The sequence below is a fragment of the Elephantulus edwardii genome, unplaced genomic scaffold (genome assembly GCF_000299155.1).
Source record: "Elephantulus edwardii isolate Elephantulus edwardi_28Jun2011 unplaced genomic scaffold, EleEdw1.0 scaffold00086, whole genome shotgun sequence".
NCBI lineage: Eukaryota > Metazoa > Chordata > Mammalia > Macroscelidea > Macroscelididae > Elephantulus > Elephantulus edwardii.
Window position 1 is genome coordinate 79247 of NW_006399836.1, and position 20450 is coordinate 99696.

Here is a 20450-nt window from a genome sequence, read left to right on the forward strand (position 1 = left end):
AAGATTTGAAAGGGTTCTGGTAGCACAGTGGTTAAAATGATTGACTAGTAACCAAAGGATTGACAGTTCAGTAACTGTGAAAACAAGATGCGATTGGCAGAATGCTTTCCTACAGATTTAGTTCTTTTTACATTATCTAGCATTTAGATGCAAAGCAAGTGATCAGAAAGACCATGGCCTGAATCTGATGCACCTTAGTCCTCAAACTGACATCATTGTTCTCAGTAATTTGGAGAAGTCCCTGAGGTCCCTGACTGCAGACTTTCCCAGTGCAGAATGTCTCTTGATCTCCTGACTGCTGGTACCAAGGGTGTTGATTGTGGATCCAGGTAAATGAAGTTGTGGACAGTTTCTATCTTTTTTCATCTATCATGATGTTGCCTGTGGGTCCAGTGGTAAGAATCTTTCAGTGGCTAGGAAGGTGGTTTTGAACAGTAACCTCTGCACAGCACACATGGACTTTGTGGTGTTATTATCGTCTGTTTCAGTTCCTTAGGGGAGCCCTGGGGGCACAGTGGTTAAAGCGCCTGGCTGCCAGCCCCTGGGTTGGTGATCTGAAGCCCCAGCTGCTCCTGGGGGGAGAACAGGCAGTCTGCTTCTGTAAAGGTGTCAGCCTTGGGAACCCTGGGCATGCTGCGCCCTGGCCTCCAGGGTCACTGCGAGATGGCATGACTGGGGGTTTGGTTCCAGCTGGTATTTCAGTCCCCGGCTCTCAGCCTGTCCTTGTTGGGTTGGGTGACTGTCTCAGGGAATAGGTGCGCGTTATCTTGAAAGCAGTCTGCTGAAGGCTTCCCCTTGTCCATGCCACCGAACACTATTTACTTTGTAGGGAGAAGTAAAGGTTTGGGGGCTTGGTCCCGAAGCTGTCCTGGGCCCCTCTGGCCGCCTTCTGGGGACAGGGCAGGAGGGCAGACTGGGTCCTGAGCTGGCCTCTCACAGGCCTTGTGCCCTCGGAGGTCTGAGCCTCGTTTCCCTCCCCAGGAGATCCAGGCCTTAAACGGCGTTCCATCGGCGCTGTGGCCCCGTCTGCGGTGGGGCTGGGCCTGCTTCACCCCTTCTCCTGTGGTTGGTTACTCCCGTTACGGAGCCCTGGTGGCCTCGTCCCTAGGGGGTTACCGTGGTGACCCAAAGGTGGCACCTCTCTGCTGGTTCACCCCCCCCCCCCCCCGTGCTTCTCCTCTGCAGTTTATGGCCTCAGACACCCGAGGGTCAGCTGTGAGTCAGCTCCTGCTAAGCGGTGAGGAGTTTTTACTTCCATCATGGTTTATGGAATCGGGTGCTGGGACCCACCTGGTATGGGTCCGTGGGGCGCTCACGTCACTGCCTTTCAGAGCACAGAGAATGCAGGGACCTGCTTAGGGTCACACAGCACCAGGTCTGGTGGGGTCCTGCGTCCCCACCTACGAAGCGCTGTTGCCTTCTGAAAGGTGTGAGGAAGGGCCAGGTGCTGCCCCCGTGGGAAGGATGCCCAGGTGTCGTGGGCCTGTGCTTGAAGCCCCGCCGTGCCCCAGCTGTCATGGGCCCTGTCCCAGCCGTCATGGGCCTGTGCCGTCCTGTCACTGAGTCCTCTGCAGGTGGGCCTCGGTGCCCCAGTTCACAATGCTCCCTCCCCTCTGTCTGCATCCCCCCAGGCACGGCTGGGAGAAGTCTCTGTGAGCAGAGAGTGGAGAGCCTGCCGACGTGGGTCCTGGATTCCAGTGCAGCTTTGCTGTTCCCTGGCTGGGCCACCCGGGGCCACCCATGTCCCTTCTTTGGTTATGGTTTCCATGGGTGCCTGCGCTGGCTGTGTGGGGAGGATGCGTGAAACACCAAGGACAGTGACCAGCTCAGGACCCTGACACCGCTGTCCACGTCACCTCTCACTTGCCGAGCACAGGCTGTGCCCAGTCACTTTCTAGGTTCTGAGGTTACGGAGAGAAGTCCCACCTGGTCTCTGTCCCCAGGTGCTTCCAGGCCACAGAGGGAGAGTGGTCAGTGCTGGGTTGGGGCCACGGAGCCAGGACTGACAGATGCCCCTGCCACCGTGGGGACGCTTGGGCTCCTTGGTCTCTGGGACTTGGTCTAGCAGGTCAGGAGGAGCCCCAGGTGTGAGGAACCAGGAAGGTCAGCCAGGTGCCTCGTCCACCCTCTGCCGCATGCTGATGGGACCTGAGGCCCTGCAGGGCCAGAGCTTCCACCTGCTGACAGGACAGTAGGAAGGAGAGGCCGTGTCGGGCGCTGGCATGTCCGTGTGTTCATCCTCGCAGCTCGGCATTAGGCCAGGGCTGCCCCGTCCGCACTGCAGGGGACGGCCAGCGACGGCTGTCCTGCCAGTGAGCTGCAGTGAGCGAAGGAGGAGCCCTTCATGTGCCCTCCCTTGTCCCAGGTGCTCAGTGCCATCTGTCCACGTTGGTGGTCCAGATGCAGGCTGTCCACACTGCAGATCTGCTGAGATCCAGCCCCGTGACAGGTGTGGGTGCGCAGGGTGAGGAGGCTGCCAGAGCTGCCCGTCTGCCGGCCGAGGGCAGGTTTAGGGAAAGGACTGGGGCTGGGCCTTTGTTTCCACACTGGTCTAGGTGTGGTCTCGCCTGTCACGCTGACCGGTTCTCACCCTCATCCTGGGACGAGGGCAGCGCCCGCCTGCGTGCTGCAGTGGGGTCCTGCCTCTTTTGTCGTAGAGCACACCAGTGAAGGCTCATGTTGCTGAAACCCTGAAGAGGTTTTAGCTTTGAACTGTAAACCACTGAGTCAAGCGGGGAAGGCTTGGCGTGGAGCGAGGCCAGCCTGGGCGGAATCTTTGTGCACGTCTGTTAACCCTTAGGTCTTGGACACGTGGCCGCAGTTCTGTGTGACGGCACCAGTGGGGCCACGTCCCGACCTGCAGGGACTTTGCTTGTTCTCCTCGTCCTCATCCATACTCACTTGTTCCACCGGGACTGTCGGACGGAGGAGACTTCCCAGGATCGCTGTTGTATCAGAGCCCGGTGTCTGCAAACATCTGATGCCCTGCCATGCCAGACTCATGGTACCTGCCGTTAGCTTTGCTACTACAAACGGGCTGCTGTGTGCGCAGGACAGAGCACGAAAGGACAGAACGCCAAAGGATTTTTTTTTCTTCTCTCTTCTCTCTCATGTTTTAACTTCTTGTTCATGTTTCAGTGAGAGTTGGCAGAGCAGATTGGTTTTCCGGTCAGCAGTTAATACCCATTTTGCTTTGTGACAGTGATCACAATCCCCGCCTAGTGACGACACTCTCCCCACTCCCTCCCTGTGTGGCCCGTTTCCGTTCAGCCTTCTTTCCTGTCCCTTCCTGCCTTCTGAGCTTTATCCCTGGGAGAATGCTGCCGTTTCGGTTTTGTCTGGTTAACTGCTCTAAGGAGTGTTGACTTCACTAGTGCTCCTGGTAACCTGACAGGCTCACCGTGAGGCGGAAAGCAGAGCCACAGACATGAGTTCAGGTCACACTTGCGGGTTGATAAGAACTCCTGTTTCCAGGGTGTGCTCCATGATGTGGGCCAGCACCTCCTTGCTGAATGAGATGTTGTTTCCGTGGGTGTTGATGGTGGGTGTAAGTCACGTGAAATCCTTGACAGCTTCATTCTTTTTCCATTCTTCATGGTGTTAATTGGTCCGGTGGTGAGGATTCTTAATTTCTTGATGCTGAGATGTAATTTGTACTGAAGACTCATCCTTTCTGCAGTAAGTGCTTCAGGTCCTCTTCACTTTCAACGAGCAAGGTTGTGTCCTGCATGTCACAGGTGGTTACTAAGTTTTCTATCAATTCTGAGGTCATATTCTTCAGATAGTCCAGCTTCTAGGATTATTTGCTCAGTAACTGATTATGTATGGTGAAAAGATGCAACCTGATACACATTTCTTTCCTCATTTTAATCCATATTATTCTTCATGTTGTGTTGTTGCGTCGACTCTGATTCATAGTGACCCTATGTATAAAGTATAACCTCCCTGAACCCTGCTCTATTCTGACACCTCTGACACATCTACTCTCATTACACCAGTCACTGAGTCAATCCTCTCGTCCAGGGTCTTCCTCTCTTGAGCTGTCTGTCCCTCTATCCTTCCAAGCAGCATGTCCTTCTCCAAGGACTGGTCCTTTCTTGAAACATGCCCAAAGTATGTGAGATAGAGCTTCAAAATCCTTACCTCCAAGGAGAAGATTGGTTTCACCCTCTCCATGACAGACCTGTTTATTCTCTTAGCAGTCCATGGTATATTCAGTGTTCTTCTCCAGCTTCACAACTCAAAGGCATCAATTTTTCTTCCGTCATCCTCGGCCATTGTGCAGCTCTCTGATGCATAGCAATTAATTTTGAAGACCATGGCCTGGACCAGGCACACCTTAGTCTCTAGACTGATACCATTATTCTTCAGTACTCTGGAGATGTCCCTGACAGCAGATTTTCCAATGCAGTTCGTCATTTGATTTCCTGGCTTCTGATACCAAGAGTGTTTGTTGATTGTGGAGCCAAGCAAACTGAAGCTGTCAAAAATCTCAATCTCTTCACTAGCCCAGAGGTGGTGTTGAGCTTCAGTCCATGTCAAAGGCTGCAGTCTTTGACCTTCTGAAACAGATGCCTGAGTTCCTTCTCAGTTTTGGCAAAAAAAGTTGTGGTATCTGCATAATGCAAGTTGTTGACGAGTCGTCTTCTATTCCTCATGGCACATTCTTCCTCATAGAGCCCAGCGTCCTGGATGATCTGTTCAGCATATAGATTGAAAAGGTATAGAGATAGGATATATGCCTGGAGTACACCTTTTCCTGATTTTGAACCATGTAGTGTCTGCTTGCTCTGTTCTGACGACTGCCTCTTGGTCTAACTACAGGTTTCGCATAAGCATAATCAAGTGTTCTGGGATTCCCATTCTTCTCAGAGTCAGCCACAGTTTGTTGTGATCCACACAGTCAAATGCCTTTGCATAGTCAATGAAACACAGACATCTCTCTGTTACTCTCTGCTTTCAGCTAAGATTCATCTAACATTGACTATAAAGTCCCTAATACCACCGCCTCTTCTAAACCCAGCCTGCATATCTGGCAGTTCCAGTCATTTTTGGATAATTTTCAACAAGAACTTGCCTGCATGTCATATTAATGATATAGTTAGATAATTTCCACATTCTGTCAAGTCACTTTTTTTTGAGTGTGAATAAAGATGGATCTTTTTTGCAGTTGGCCAGGTAGTTGTTCTCCAGATTTCTTGGCACAACCTGGTGAGCGGGTCCGGGGCAGCGTCTGTTAGCTGAAATATGTCAGTTGGTACGATGTCGATTCCTGGGGCCTTGTTTTTTGCCAGTTCTTTTAGAGAAACTTGAACTTCATCCTTCATCACCATAGGCCCTTGATGATATGTTGTTTCATGAAATTCTTCTGTCAGGCAGTTGGTTTGGTGCAGTGAGACTGTGTACTCGTTCCTGGGCCATCCAGCATTCTGCCCGCCGCATCCTTAAGTACTGCAGCTCACTTTATTTGGTTTGAACAACTGCCTCTTGATCTACATATGCTTTCTGGGTGACCACAGTTAACTGTTTAGAATTAATCCTGTGTTTCACAGAGTTATCTGTTATCTGGTAGGAGCCTCAAAGTTAAATCAGTAAAGCACAAACTTTTTGGGGGGTGGAGATTTACGAATGTTTTATTTTGTTATTATCCAAGTACCTTTGAAAAGACCATTGTACCTTATCCAGGCCATGGTCTTTACAGTTAAGTGCTATGCATCACAAAGCTGGACAATGGCTAAGGATGATAAAGGAGAATTTATGCCTTTGAGTTGTAGTGCTGGAGAAGAGTACTGAATAGACCATGAACTGTTAAAAGAACAAATAAGTTTGTCCTGGAGAAAGTAAAACCAGGCTACTTTTTTGGAGGCAAGGATTCTGAGACTCCACCTGACGTAGTTTGTGCATGTTGCAAGGAGAGACCAAGTCCTTGGAGAAGGACATTTTGCTTGGGAGGGACGAGGGACAGTGAAAGAGAGAAGCCCCTCAATGAGATGGATTGACTTAGTGACTGGGGTAATGGGTATAGGTGTGTCAGAGACAATAAGGTTGGCTCAGTATAGAGCAGGGTTCAGGGCTGTTGCGCAAAGGGTCGCTGTGAGTCACAGGTGACTTGATGGCACACAACAACCACACCAACATATAAATGGGTAGAATTTAATCCTATTCTTCAAGATAATAATAAGCAATCACAACAAATAAAACTATTACTGTTGCTTAGATTACTACTACTATTATAGAGCAGGCACTGTTTTCAAGAACTTTATATGTTAATATAACTTTTTTCTCAACTAAAAAATATCCTCAAAAAAAAAAAAAGAAAAGAAAAGACCATTGTACAAGTGAGGGTGAGGAGAGCAGGGACAGCAGCTGTCAGCCGGTCCCACCCGAGAAACCCTCGGACGGCCGTCCTGGGGGAAGGTCCCTGCCGTGGATTCACACAGTGGCAGGCAGGGAGCAGGCTGTGTTGAAGGTACTCAGTGACGTGTGTAAGTGGCAGGCCCACAAGTGGGGGTTCCTGGGAGGGAGTGGGCACCCCAGGATGAGTCCTCACCCCAGGCAAGGGTCAGGCAGGGCCCATTAGCAGCAGAACTGCCGGGGCTGCTGCAGCTGGCATTGAAGTTGAGGTGGGGGTAGGGAGCAGAGGAGTTTGGAGGAGAAGTGGGGGCACCATGTTGGACTGGCCCTCAGTATTGCTTATGGTGACCAGGTAGCCCTCCCCCCAGGAAGGCTCAGGGGGGCCTGGGGGGCCCTCAGAGCGGCTCCACCCCAGATACAGGAGGAACAGGGCTGCCGTGTCCAGGAGCACTCTTGCCCCCATGGTCAGCGCCTGTGGTCAGCTTCTCCATTTTGCCAGTGATCTCGATCCTCCTGCACCTCCTCAAAGAACATGCCCCACATTTTCAAAATTCTCTGCTTGTATCAACAATGAACCCCTCTCTCCACGTCTTCTCCTGAACCCAGCTTGAATTTCTGGGGGGTCCCGGACGGCATCATTGCTGTCATCTGCCACAAACTCGTAGTTTTGTGGAGCGTCAGTGGTATTGTTCGGTCATTTCCACTCTGCTGGATCAGAGCCTTTCTTTGGCACGAGTGTGGATTTCTGCCCGTCTCTCAGCCAGGTCTTCCAAGTTTCCTGGCATGGTCAAGGGAGTGTGTCCAGCACCATGTCTGTCTGTTGGACTGTCTCTGGGCATTCTGACGGTTCCCGGCACCTTGGTTTTCTCCAGGGCCTCAGAGCAGCTTGGATTTCTTCCTTCAGTGCTGTCAGTTCCCCGTCATATGCTGCCTCCTAAACCGCTTGAGCATGGACCAGTTCTCGTTGTCACAGGGACTCTGTGTGTGCCTTCCATCATCATCTTTCTCCTTTTTCACACTTTTTAAATTGAGATTTTGGGGAACGCTTACAAACCAGTTTTGCACCCAGATTTCACATAGTGTTTGTTTCATGCGGCTGATTTGCATCCCCTCAGTGTGACAGCACTCATCCCACTCCCTCCCTCTGTTTGTAGTTTCCATTCCTCCTTCTTCCCTGTCTTTTCCTGCCTCCTGTACTGTGTCCCTGGACAGCCGCTCTTAGGCTCTCGTGCGGTTAGTTATACAAGGAGGCCTGCCATCCTGTTCCTTTGCTCACCTCACAGACGTTGTTTGCTTGGAAATCGAGCTAGGTTGTGAGTTCAGTTTGAAATCTGAAGGTGTTTAAGGGCGTGGTCGCTAGGTTCCCCCAGTGTCTACCTGGTCAGTGAGCCTGGTCAGTTTTGTGCTGTGTGTGGAGTTTTATTTTCCTCCATGATGATTTTGTGCTCATCTTTACTTAACTATATTTTGGGGTCCCCCTTTACCCAAATTAGTAGAGTCTGTTCCCTCCTTAGGGATTTTCCCTCTCTCTTCCCCAGTACCCCTTGTAACCACCAAAGAACATTTCTTCCTGCGTTTCTTTCTGGACTTTTCTTAGTAGTAGTCCTTAATCCTCTTTTTTTTTAAAATTTTATTTTATTATTTTTACGTGTACCGTCAAATCAGATCTGACTGGCACAGGAGGAGATTGTCCCCTCCTTCTCCAGAAGAGCATCTGGTGGATTTGAACCACGTACTTCTGGGATTGCAGTGCAGCGTCTTGCCACTAGGCCACCTTAATCCTCTTTTGATGCTCCCCCCCTCCCCGCCCCGCATTTAGAACTTTAATCTGCTCTGAATGCCTATACTTTGGTGGAAAGGAAGTCTTGGACCTAACAAACAACTAACTTATTTATTAACAATATGTTTTTGATGCTTTTTGAATCATTCAGTATTTTGCGCATAGAATCCTTAACTTCTGCGACTCAAGCTTCATTTCCCCCCTTTTAAAAATATTTGATATTTGTTTGCATACGAGATTGATGTACATTGTGGTTCATCCGTGTGCATGTGTTTCATACATTCCTTCATTCACGTTGTGTTTCACAGGATTATTCCTTTTTTTAAATGCAGCTTTTTTAGCTTGAGAAACGGCGGGCATGTTCCTCCCTTTGGGTTTTCTAACACTTTTCCTTTCACTACTTTGGCTTCTTCAGCCGCCCCTTGGGGTCTTCCGCTCCATCACCCTCCATCTGCTGTGCTGCTCCGTGTTCCAGGGCAGAACCAGAGTCCCTTCGCTTCCCGTGGCTTCCCGCATCTCTCCCGCCTCTTCCAGGACCTTTGGTTTGCTTCACGTGAGAGTCCTTCCACAGCGAGCCTTGTCCTCAGCCCTGCGGTCCGTGTACCACACTTACCCTTGAGATGCTCTCTAAATTCACGTGGGGTAGATTCAAGGTGGTGGTTTGGCTATCTTGGACTTATTCTCGTTTTCTTCACCTTCACCTTGTGCTTGCGTATGAGTGGTTGGTGGTATGTTGGGCAGTCAGCCACTGGCCTTGTTCTAGCTGACGATACTGAGATTCTCCATCTTCTCTTTCTGCAGAGATCATGAACTTGATTCCTGTGCATTCAGCTTGGCGAGGATCAGGCATAGCTTCTGCATATGTTATCAAGGAAATATTTGCAATGAATAAGCTATTTGCCTTGCAGCATTTTGTCATATAGACCCTGTATCTATCACAACAACCACATTTTACAATTCTTTTTTTTTTTAATTTTTATTTTATTTTAATAATTTTAATGAACATTTACAGAGATTGTGGATTTCCATTCATTCATTGCTGCACATCTCTCCCCCCCAGCCCTTCCCCCCGCCCAGTTCGCTTTTCTCTCTGAAAAGTAACAGAAAAACTTCCCTCCCTGGTATACAGTCCCCCCACACCTCTCTTACTGCCCCAAGTACACTCCACAATGCAACCTTAATTGTGGACTCTTGTGATAACCATAATACCCCATCATACATCGCTTTAAAATTATTCTCTCCCTCATCTGTTTCAGTGCAGTATACACAAGTTATCCAGTTTTTCTGTCTTACCTCAACCCTGATATCAGTCTGGGTGTGCAGTATTTGTCTTTTTGTGACTGAGATATTTCACTCAGCATAATGTCCTCCAGGCTCACCCATTTTGAATAATATTGCATGAGTTCCTTGTTTTTCAATGCAGCATAGCATTCCATTGTGTGAATATACCACAGCTTCTCTATCCATTTGTTTATTGATGGGTACCTGGGTTGTTTCCAACTCTTTGCTATTGTGAACAAAGCCGCGATAAACATGGGTGTGCATATATCTGCTTGGATGTTGGTTATGGTCTCTTTAGGGTATATTCCCAGTAGTGGAATTGCTGGGTCAAATGGTATCTCTGTTTGCAACTTTTTGAGAAAGTGCTATACCGCCTTCCACAGTGGTTGCACCATTTTACACTCCCACCAACAGTGAATAAGGGTTCCAGTTTCTCCACAACCTCGCCAGCATTTGTTACTTGCTGTTCTGTTAAATTTTATTATTCTGACGGGGGTGAGATGATATCTCATAGTTGTTTTGATTTGCTTCTCTCTTAGAGCTAGGGATTTTGAACATTTCTTCATGTGCTTGTTGGCCATCTGTATGTCTTTGGTGAAGTGTGTTCATATCCTGTGCCCATTTTCTATTGGATTATTTACCTTTATCTTGTTGTGGTGCTCAAGTATTTTATAAATTCTGGATATAAGTCCCTTATCTGAAATGTCATTACCAAATACTTTTTCCCAGTCTGTGGCTTCCCTTTTTACTCTGTTGGAGAAGTTTTTGGATGTGCAGAGGGATTTGATTCTTAGAAGGTCCCATTCATCTATTTTATCTTCTCCTGGTTGTAGATTATTTTACAACTCTTAATCCTTCCCTTCGTCTTTAACTTTCAGCTTCCAATGGCTAGTAACTATCAGTGCATTCTGGGTGATGTTGTAGCCGTTTTAGACTGCCCAAGTTGGTAAAAATATTCAGTTTCTTCATCTTTGGCATAAATTGGTGCATAGGTCTGAATAGTCATATTAGTTAGTCGCCTTGTGGATCCGTGAATATTAATAATACTATCCGATTACTTACAGAATTGTTATTGAGGATAGATTCTTTTTGACAATGGGTGCCGCACCAGAGAACTGAGAACCCCACCTCCTTTCTCTGCAGAATCACCATGGTGACTGGGACCCTGTACACACACCCCCAAAACCGGCGAGCCTTCAAGGCCCTCATTGCCTTTCACAAGGCCCCCATTCTGCTCAGTACAGCGGAGCTGAAGTCCATGTGCTCTCCACACCACCCCACTTAGGCCGAACCAACCACACTTCAGAGTTTCCCTGACAGTTTGCAGCCGGCAGGGTTCCAGCATTTGAAGAGGGATGATGGATTCTGTGTGTTTGCGATCAGTGCCGTTGGCTGTTATGTGAGCAGTGATGAGCACGGGGAAGGTACCCCAGGGGCAGCAGCCCAGCTGGTGCAGTGGGTGAGCTTTGCTGACAGCAGTATTGTCCCTCCAGCCAGCGCTTGGTTGTTCCCCACCCTGGACATCATCCACCACAACAGGCAGGTACAGAGAGTGCCAAGGAGGAGGTGAGGCAAGGTCTGGGCCTCCTCGGTGTTCACTTGAAAACTAGCACTTTCCTGGTGGGTGATGGGTGACTCTTGCTGCCGTCAAAGTTGCCTGTACCCAGTTGTGGCTCTTCAGACAGGTGTTAGAGCCTCCTCTCCGCCGGGCCTTCCCCGGTACCAGCCGCTGGTTCCTCACCTGCATTGACCAGCCCCAGTTCTGGGCTGTCCGGGGGAGGGGAGGGGAGGTGAGAAGGTGGCCCAGTTCAATGCTAAAACGTTTGCAGAGAGCCACCCTAAAAGAGGCATCCCAGGGAAAGAGGAAGGACCGTGGGAAGAGGAGCAGAAAGGTCCAGGCTGAACAGAAGGAAGAGAACAAGGCAGCGGACGCTCCTGCTCCGGAGAAGGAGGTGGACGAGCGTGAGCAGGCGCTGGCTCCCGAGCCAGAGGCCCCGGACCCCTTGGCGCACCTGCCCCAAAGTGCCTTTGTGATGGGCGAGGACGCCCTGCCCGTCTCTGGGAGTGCTCTGCTCAGGACGCCTGGTCCTTGGACCGCATCCCTGAAGAGCTCGCCCGATCTTCACACACTGCAGCCTTGTCCCTGGGATGCGCCTGAGACTGGATGCACTGAGAAGAATTCCTTTCAGTGCCATCCTCTCTGGAACCAACAACAGAAGCTCCATTTCCGGCGTCTGGGCCTTCAGAGGCCGACAGCTTGCCTTCCTGCTGAGTTATACACGGGGCAGAAAGTGGATCCTGCAGTGAGGACACCTAGATGCTGGCTCGGGGGTCCTGCTGCTGGGAGGGGGCCTTCAACCAGGCAAGAGCTGCCGGGGAACAAAGGCTTGTCAGTCACCCTGCACCTGCCCTTCAGGGAGCACAGGGGTGCTTAAAGGAAACGGAACATGAAAACCAACCTGTGAACAGCCCACCATTCCCCTTTGGCTTGTTCCTGGCAGAGCAGGCCATGTAACTGTCTGGTTCACGCTGTCCAGTCCAGTCCAGGCCAGCTCACTGCTGCTTACAATGTCTATCTCTGTGCATCCATTTAATTTTTGACAGCGTCTCATCTTCTTAAGTTCATGCCTCCTGCTTTCCAGATTCCAGTTACTAGTGGATCATTGCAGTGGTTTCTTCTCATGTTGAGCACTTCACATCAGTAAATGAAGGTCTGAGAAGGCTGATCCGTCCCTGCCTTGTGAGGTCTCCCTTCCCCTGTTGTACTTTGAGGGCCTTCCCCGAGGGGCCCGTCTGTGGGCACTTCATCAGACAGCACGGTAATGCGTAAGGTTTTCACAGGCCAGTTATTCCCGATGCTGGCCAGTCCTGCTGCCTGGTCTTTCTTGGTCTGGAAGCTCCGCTGAAACCTGTCCACCAGGGGTGACTGTTGGTATTTGAAATACCGGTGGCATAGCTGCCAGCATCACAGCCACACACAAGTTGTCACATTACAGCAGACAAAACACACAAGTGGTGATTCAGGGTGCTGCTTACGGTTAAGTGAGGACAGACCATCCTCCTGCCACTCACTGCAGACAAGTCAGGGAGCTCTGGCGGGGCTGTCCATCGGGCACCGCACTGCTAGCCCAAAGGCCACACCTCTCTAGTGGTTCAAGTCCACCATCTGCTCCATGAGACAGATTGAGCTGTTTCCTCTGTGTGTGTGTGTGTGTGTGTGTGTGTGTGAGAGAGAGAGAGAGAGAGAGAGACAGGCAGGGAGGGAAGGAAGGAGGGAGAGAGGGAGGGATGTTGCTCCATTGCCTTTTGGCTTGTATAGTTTCTCTTGAAAAGTCTATTGCGGTTTGTTTTTTTTACAAAGTTCTCCTAGTCTATCTCCAGCCTCATTTCTGTCACCAAGTCCATGTTTTCTGACTGCTGATCCTTGTTTCCATCTTTTGCATTCCAGTCACCACCCCCACCCCCCCCACCCCCCCTACTGCTTCTTCTTTTTTTATTATTATTACCATCATCATCATCTTGGCTGCAGGTTCAGTCGACTTCCGACTGCAGAAGTTGGTGTGAGTCATCTGTTTGCTCCTGTCTGGCCCTGACTGTTGGTGCACGTTTGAAGGGTAGTGGTGTGAACAGGCTTCCTCTGATCTGTGTTCCTCCGTGTAATGGACGTCTTGTTTCCCCTCACTGTCTTTATCATTTTTCTCTTTTCTTCTCTGCACTTGTGTTTAGGTGTATCCCACCGTCTCCCTGTCTGCCTGCCTCCCGCCCTCCTTCCCTCCTCTCATTCACTTCCTCTCTTTCTTAGGTCAGTCTTCTCTACTGGCCTAGTTGATAGAGAGCTGTGCTGCCAGCGTCCTGTGCCGTTTACGGCCTCTGAAAACCCACTGGAGGGTCAGCAGTGAGTCATTTCTGACTGTGACCGACCGTGAGGGAGGGGTTTACCGCTGTTCCCTGGGGGGTGGGCAAGCGCACCTCTGGTTCTGACTTCTCTGTGTGGTGCTTAGTGTGGTCATCTCAGCGGTCCTGCTCCAGCGTTGACGTCTGGCCTTCTCTCTGCACCCCTGCCCCTCCCACGGGTAGACGCTGCTCCTTGTTCGTCTATATCCACTAGCTTGGAGGGGAGTTCTCTGCTGTCCTGCAGTCCTAGGCTCCAGGGCCTGTGTCTTGGGATCTTTCTCAGTGAGCCTGAGTTCCACCTTGTATGTGTGGCCAGCCTTGTGCAGGAAAGGCTCTTGTCCATGTTCCTGCCCCAGTGCTTGGAGGTCCAGAGATCAGGTTCTAGGGGTGGGCTCCTGTCCCTCTCCCAAGGATTGCTGTCGTTAGATGCCACTGAGTCGACTGTGACTCTGAGTGACTCAGGGAACGGCAGCTTGAAAACAGCCTGTCGCGTGCCACGCTGTCTGTTAAGCTGGGGCCCAGCGTTAGCGCCTCGGTGTCGCTCACCCTGGAGGGTCTTCCCCTCTCTGACTTTCCACCTTTCCCAGCATGATGTCTCTTTCCTAGGACTGGCCCCTCGGGTCAACGTGGTGGAAGTCCAAGTCCTTGGGGCCAGGTTTCACCGTCGTAGTGTTTGAGGAGCAGCCCGGTGCACTTCCTCCAGGGCAGACCTGTTTGTCCCCTCTCTTCTCCAGCACCACAGCTCAGGCGTTGCTTCCTCTTTGCTCCTTCTTTTTCCTCGTCCCGCCTTCACATGCATGCTGAGCAGTTGAAAGCACTGCGGTCTGGATTAGGGGCCTCTTAGCTTTCAGAGTGACTTGCTCTGCAGTGTGTGGGGAGATCATTGAGAGCAGATTTGTCCAGTGCAGTGCACCTATTGGGTGTGTGTTTGTTTGTTTGTTTTGGTGTGCCCAAGTTTATTGAAAATATTACAGCGCAGCAAACAGACTCAAACAGCTCCACGTGGTGTTTTGAAATTCATCCCAACTGTGGGCTGAGTGACCTGCAGGCTGGACAGACTGCCAAAGTCCAAGAGTGTCAGCGTTTCCTTAGTATCAGGATCTTCAATGATCTGATCCAGGGCTGAAACCTCTGGTACCTAATTCTCTCTTTTCTCTCTCCTCCTCCTGCAGCTTCATGGAGATGCCTCTCCCAGCCCTCTCTGAATCCACTTCATCACATGTGTGACATAGCCTGCTATCTTGTTCCGGAGTTTCTTGCTGGGAATAATGGCGATCTCCTGGCACATGCGCTTGTTCGTGTAGAACGTTACCCAGGCGCGTGTGGTATCTCTCAGTGATGACCCAGGCCGCCTTCTTCCCAGTTTTGGTGCGAACGCGGCCCGTGTTGGCGAGTCCTTGGTGAAAGAGGACACCTATTGTTTTGACGGCTGTCACCACAGTGTTGATTGCAGATCCAAGTACATAGTTGTTGAGTGCTGTCAAGTCAGAACCCACCCACAGCTGGTCCAGTTAATCACATGGGGGAGATTGCCCAGCCTTGTCCTGTGGAGCGGCTGGTGGCTTCGAACCGTGTGCCTATGGAATTGCAGCACAGCTTCTTACCACTCGGCCACCAGAGCTCCCCGATGTGCGTAGTTGTGGTGCTGTGAGTCAGGACCCGCTCACAGCTGACCCTCCAGGTGGTTTCCAGAGGCAGTAAATCAGGTGGGAGGAGATGACCCACCCCCCTCCCACGATGTGGCCAGTGGATTCAAACCACACGTTTTAGGTCTGGCAGTCCAGCTTCTTATCACTAGGCCACATACATAGAGTTTTGTTTTTGTTTTTCTTATCACAGAGTGCCCAGTGTCCATAGGGTTTTGTTTCTTCTGTGCCCATCTCTCAGGCGTGGTTGGCCTTTGTAGTGCCCTCAGGGTGGAGGGCCACTTTTCTGGCCTCAGTGATTTCCAGCTCCTTCCACGAGGGAGGAGGGTCCAGGGCGGGAGCTCTTTTCCTGCTGCCACGTGGCTGTGGTTCTGCTCAGGAGGGCTCTGCAGCCCGCAGCCCCCTCTCTCCTGGGTGCCGGTGCCCCCCCTCGGGGTGAACGCACTCACCTGCCCGCAGAGGTCCAGTGCACCCAGCCTAGCCCACACCCGGCCTCAGGCACATCGTGAGGGCCTTACTGGATCCTTCTTGGCCACCAGTGTTGCTGGAAGACTGGCTGGCAGGCTGCATGCTTCACAGGGTCCGACTGCCCAGGGATCTCAGGTGTGATGAGTGGGGCAGGGGGGTGGCCTAGTGGGTGGGAAGCTGTGCTCTTAACCCCGACGTGGGCAGTTTGAATCCACCATCTGCTCCAGGGGAGAGGCTGGGCAGTCGCCTGCTGTGTTCTTTCTAGTCTCTGTAAACCTGCTGTCCGGTCAGCTGTGAGCTGATTCTGACTTGATGGCAAAGAGTTTGAATTGCTGGGTATTTCTGCATTTTCTCGAGTTCTGCATGGGAGAGCCATCGCCCTCCCTTGACCCTAGTGGTCAGAGACGGGAGTGAGGCTGCTCTGAGGTCCAGGCACTGAGGGGTCAGAGGTTGTTCATGTGCTGCAGCCCAGTGTGGGCTTCTGTGCAGGTCTGAGGAGGAGAAAGGGCTGTTGAGAGGCAGGACCGCAATGAAACGTCCTGTGCAGACTTAACTGACGTTCTCTGGAAGCCAGATAAGCTAGCTGTCTCCTGAGCCACAGGCATCTAGCTACCACGGGCCTCACCGAGGGGCTGGTGGGCCAGAGACCCCTGCATGCACTGTATGGGTCCTGGCTCTCTCTCCTGAGGCTTGGCCAGCCGGAATGAGCTGGGTGAGGGTGAGAGTCGCTCAGGGTCTGGACGGGCGCTGATTGAGGGTGAGGGTCACTCGCGGTCTGGGTGGGGGCTGCCTGAGGGTGAGAGTCACTCGGGGCTGGGCGGGGTCTTGGTGAGGGTGAGAGTCACACAGGGTCTGGGCAGCGGCTGCCTGAGGGTGAGGACAACCTGCGGCATCACGTGTATCCCCCCAGCCTTGTCCTTAAGAGGTTCAGAGAGAGGAGACTTGAATCAGCCACAGAGGCTTACTGTGAAGAGGAAGTTACCATCACCTGTGTGCAGGTGGGCTGGGCTGTCAAATGAACAGTCAGCAGCCTTTGCTGTTGGTGGGGGCTTCTATAGGAGTTGGGGGGGGGTCACAGCTCACGTGAAGAAGTCCTGGTCGGGCAGTGCTCTTGGTGCCTCTCTTCCCTCGCAGGTGCGTCCGGCCCACTGTGTGGCGGGGTCTTCCTGGGACGCCCTGGGGTTTGCCATTTCAGCTCTGCACTTGAGCCGGATGGAGCGAGGGGGAGGGCTTCATCTGAGAAGTAGAAATTCTAGTGACAGTGAGGCCATTTTTACCTGTCAGTCCCCCAGGGAGCATCCCTTCCCACTGTGGGGCGTCCCTGCGTCACCATTCATCCTCGGCTCTGTCCTTTAGACCGGGTTTCAGGGAGCGCTGAGCGGGGAGAGGAGACCCCGGCCTGGCCTTGGGAGGGGAGTTGGCCAGGGGTCCTGCCCACACTGTCAGCATCACCTTTCCTGTTGGACTGAGGGGCCACCTCTCTCGTTGGCATCATTACCCTTCCTTCCTCCAGCATCCACCCTTATACCAGCTCTCTGGGGCTGCCTGTCCCTTAGAGGTCAGCGGAGGCCATATGACAGGCCACCCAGAGTCGGCCCTGCGTGTGTGGTCTGGTGACCATCAGACACCAGCAGGACAGGGCAAGCTGGTGATGCTGACCCGGCCTCCCCAGTCCACACACACCTCCTCAGCTGGCAATGGGTTTGTCCCCTCAAACGTGGAGCCCGTTCCGGGATTAGGGTGCACGGGCCACGGAGAGACCTCTTAGAAGGTCTGAGGTGAGGTCTGCACGTGGGCTTTCCCGTGGGGAGTGCGCTGGAGGCAGTGAGAGGGAAGGCTTCCGGCCCAAATCCTGGAGGGACTGGCCAGGGCTGGGATTGTCCAGCTCCCTGCTGCCCCCACCAGGCAGCCCTCAGTAGAGCAGCAGGTGCAGGTGCCCGAGGGGAGGAGCTTCTCTGCACCTGGAAGCCATCAGAGCCGCAGGTGACTGGTCTGCTGGGTGGGGGATTCATAAAGCCCCAAGTCTGAGGGGCACTAATGTTCCGGGGCCTCCTGTCCAGCTTGTGCCCAGGCGGTGCATCTGTCCTGTGGGCAGCGCTGGTGGTGGCGGGGCAGCTCACATGATACTAATCACCCTTCGTCCCTCCAGCGTCCCCTTTTACTCCGGCTCTCTGTGGGGTGGTCTGTACCTTAGAGGTCAGCGCTGGGCATGTGACAGACGGCCCAGACTCGGCCCTGCATGTGTGGTCACTGCCTAGTGCAGCGGACCGAGGGGTCTCTGCGTGGGCCTTCCTGTCACCTGGCACTGCCGGCCATGGGTCAGCCCTGTCTGTGCTGGTGCTGGAAGCACTGAGACCCCGCTGCCCTGTGGCACTGCCTCCCGTGTCGGGACAGCAAGTCGGGGCGCTCAGGGCACAGATAGAAGGGTCAGGTGTCCCTGGACCGAGTGTGGCTGGGGGACAGTGAGGGTCCAGGGCTTTCATGGGGCACACAGCCCACCACTGCTGTTGGATGGATCCTGGCACCGGGCACCCCTGCAGGACACAGTGCACCTCTGCTTCGGGCTCCGAGGCTGGAATCTTGACCGAGGCCAACGGTCCCATTTTTCCTGTGGAGCAGTTGTGGGCTTTGAACCCCTGAGCTTTAGGTTAGCAGCTGACCACTGTGCCACCAGGGCCCCTCCCTCACCTGTCCAGAGCCTGTCCCCAGGTCCTGCAGCAGGTGCGCTCACTCCAGAGACCCCTCCCTGCTTTAGCCGGGTGCACTGGGGGGACAGCATCTCTTTTCCCCTCCCTGGGTGGAGTCCACACCTCCTGGCCACGGCCAGCACTGTCTGGTCGTCCCAGCAGCCCGCCTGGTGGAGGCCAGTGCAGGCTCTGCCGTTGTCCACACAGACCCTGGAGGTGGGTGCTCCCTGGAGTCTAGGCTTTGTCACAGCCGTGCGGCCGCAGCAGTGGGGCCTGGTGAGACGCGCTGCAGCAAGCCGGGCGGCGAGGGTCTGCACACCTGGCCACGGGCCCATGACCCACAGCCGCCTGGCGACACACTGTGGTGGCCAGAAAGACCCCACTATGCGTCTAGCTGGGCCAGCTGCTGGGCTGTGGGAGGACGGTGGTGTGGGCCAGCAGTGCAGGTCAGGGTGCCGTCAAGTATAGTACAACTCCTTGTGACCGTCTGAACCCTGGCTTCTTCTGAGCCGTCCTCCACACGCTTGAGACCGTTGATGCTGTCACCGTAACAGTCCATTTTATTGGTGGTCCTCCTCTCCTCTCTGACCCTCCATCTTTCCAAGCATGGAAAGGAATAGCCTCTCCTCGCAGCATGTCCCAGGTTTGGGAGCTGGACCTTCATGTCCATCTCTGGGGTTCATTGAAGCCCTGGTCTTCCTTTAGCGCATGCTGCCACCTGGTGGGCGCCTGGGTAACGACGGGAATCTGAAGAAATGGTGCTTTAAACCCGCCCAACCGGAGACCCCTCGGGGAAGCATTTCCCACAGAGGAGACGGAAGACCCCAGGGATGGCCCCGCCGGGCTTTGCCACGGGTCGCAGCTGACCACCACACCTAGCAGCAACTGTATCAGCATCGTACTACCTCACAAAAACGTGGGGTTCATTTGCATGCCATACAGAATGCCTTTCATTACTGCAAACAGTTAATGTCAATAAAAAATTCAAACTAAGAGAAAATTTGTCTGGAATACAAAAATACGTTTGTCTTTTCACAGTCTTCTCATGCACGGTCGGTGTAATTAGGTGCCATTGAGTTGGCTACAACTTACAGCAACCCTGTGAACAGTGTCCATGAGCCCGGCCTCATCCTGAGCCAGCCCCACTGTCCCTGACACACCTGACCCATTGCCACAGTTACTGTCAGTCCATCTCATCCAGGGTGGTGATGCTACCCTCCCAAGCATGATGTCCTCTGCAGGGACTGGACCCTCCAAGAACATTCCCAAAGTAGGTGAGACAAAGCTTCACAGTCTTTGCCTCCAGGGAGCAACTTTCACCTTCTCTAGAACAGACTTGTTTGTTCTCTTGGTGGTCCGTGGTATGTTCAGTACTCTTCTCCAGCACCCCAGCACAAAGACATTGATTCTTCATCTGTCATCCTTAGTCACTGTCCAGATTCCTGATGCATAGTAAGCAACTGAAAAGACCATGGATCTGGGCACACCTTAGTCTCTAGACTGACATCGTTGCTCTTTCAGGCTTATCTTCTTGAACCATTTTCATTTTGTGCTTCCAGGCTTACAGACGCTAGGCATCCCCCTGCCCCCTGCAGCCCCTCCGGATGAACGCTTGTAGACTTTGGTTCCGAGACACTTCCCCTAGACGCTTCGTCCCAGTGGGATCGGCCGGGAATTGTTCGTTTGTGCTGACCCAACTTGCTCAGCGTCGTGATTTCAAGGTCCGTGTGTTGCATGAATCAGGACCTCCTCTCTCTGTGGAGCAGTGGTTCCTGGCGTTTGATTTGTCCGTCTATCAGTGGACATTTAAGCCGCTTACACTTTTTGGGTTTTAGGTGCGCAGTGAAGAGATACTCAAGCACGACTAAGTATTAAGTCTCCAGCCTGAAGGAACAAAGTCAAAGCCAACACACAGTCCTGTGGTGACTCCATGTCCAGGTGGCCTCCGCCAGGTATCCGAGGCTGTAGGTTTTATGCTGTCCTTCCTTCTCTCTCAGATCAGTTAGGGGCTTCAAGCTGCTGACCTTCGGATTGGCAGCCCAGCATGTAACACCACCGCCAGGACCCCTTACCACGAGGGGCCAGAAGCGTCTGTGAAGCCTGGTGAGGAAAGGTGGTCGGCGACACTGATGATGGCTCCACCACACCTGCCTCCCTGACCTCACTGGGCTGTGCGTGCGAGGATGTAGAAAGACGGACGCTTACCCGTGTATGCTGACCGCTTGCAAGGTCCACGCCAACCCCTCCAAGACGATGTCGACTCACCAAGAACGGAACATGCAGAGCAGAACAAAACAGAAAAAGGAACTCGGGAGAGTCAGTGACAGCTGAAGGGACAGG

The 20450-nt window shown here is 52.6% G+C and overlaps 1 protein-coding gene and 1 pseudogene across 1 annotated transcript in view; both read left to right on the forward strand.

The window, feature by feature from the left end:
• SULT4A1 (sulfotransferase family 4A, member 1) overlaps positions 1-20450 on the forward strand; it is a 42702-nt gene that overhangs the window by 5541 nt on the left and 16711 nt on the right. The gene's annotated exons all lie outside the window — the stretch shown is intronic.
• LOC102866484 lies at positions 10566-11722 on the forward strand (annotated as a pseudogene).